The sequence below is a fragment of the Penaeus monodon genome, chromosome 20, assembly GCF_015228065.2.
Source record: "Penaeus monodon isolate SGIC_2016 chromosome 20, NSTDA_Pmon_1, whole genome shotgun sequence".
Lineage (NCBI taxonomy): Eukaryota > Metazoa > Arthropoda > Malacostraca > Decapoda > Penaeidae > Penaeus > Penaeus monodon.
In genome coordinates this window covers 15,080,876-15,081,448 of record NC_051405.1, presented here as the reverse complement: position 1 = coordinate 15,081,448, position 573 = coordinate 15,080,876, and positions in this window count along the sequence as shown.

Here is a 573-nt window from a genome sequence, read left to right as displayed (position 1 = left end):
CTGTTTCATTATTAGTTATTGTTTCTAATTCGTCATAGACTATATATACAAAATTAATTTTTGTGCACTGCTGCGAACAAAATGTGTAGCAAAACTGTTCATTAATGCGCTTGTAGAATCTGTCAAGGAAGAAAAGTAAGTCTGGGAGATACTGATATACTTTCACTCCAATAATTTCGGTATTTATCACAGTTATACCACGTTATCTTAAAGAAATGTAACGTTTCGTGAAATTTTCGGTTGATCGAGCAGCCTCGAAGGGAAGCGAGAGTGACGGGCGCAGCGAGACATCCAAATATAACATGAATAGACGAGGATGATGTCGTCTGCAGCTTCCGGGCGAAAGGTCACTGGGTCTCCACGGCGGCTCCCACGGCTTGCCCAGGGCTGGCGGTTGTCTCGCAGGGATCTCAGGTGTGACGTCTTTCTCTCCTTTTCTTTGAGGACTAGAGCGAGGAGGCTGTGATTTGAGGTTTGGTGAGTTGGGATAGTCCTCGCGGGTGAGGCTTGTATTTCAGTTCAGACAGGGGGGCCTTGACACTCAAGTTGTGAGTTTCAAATTCTTTATCTCTC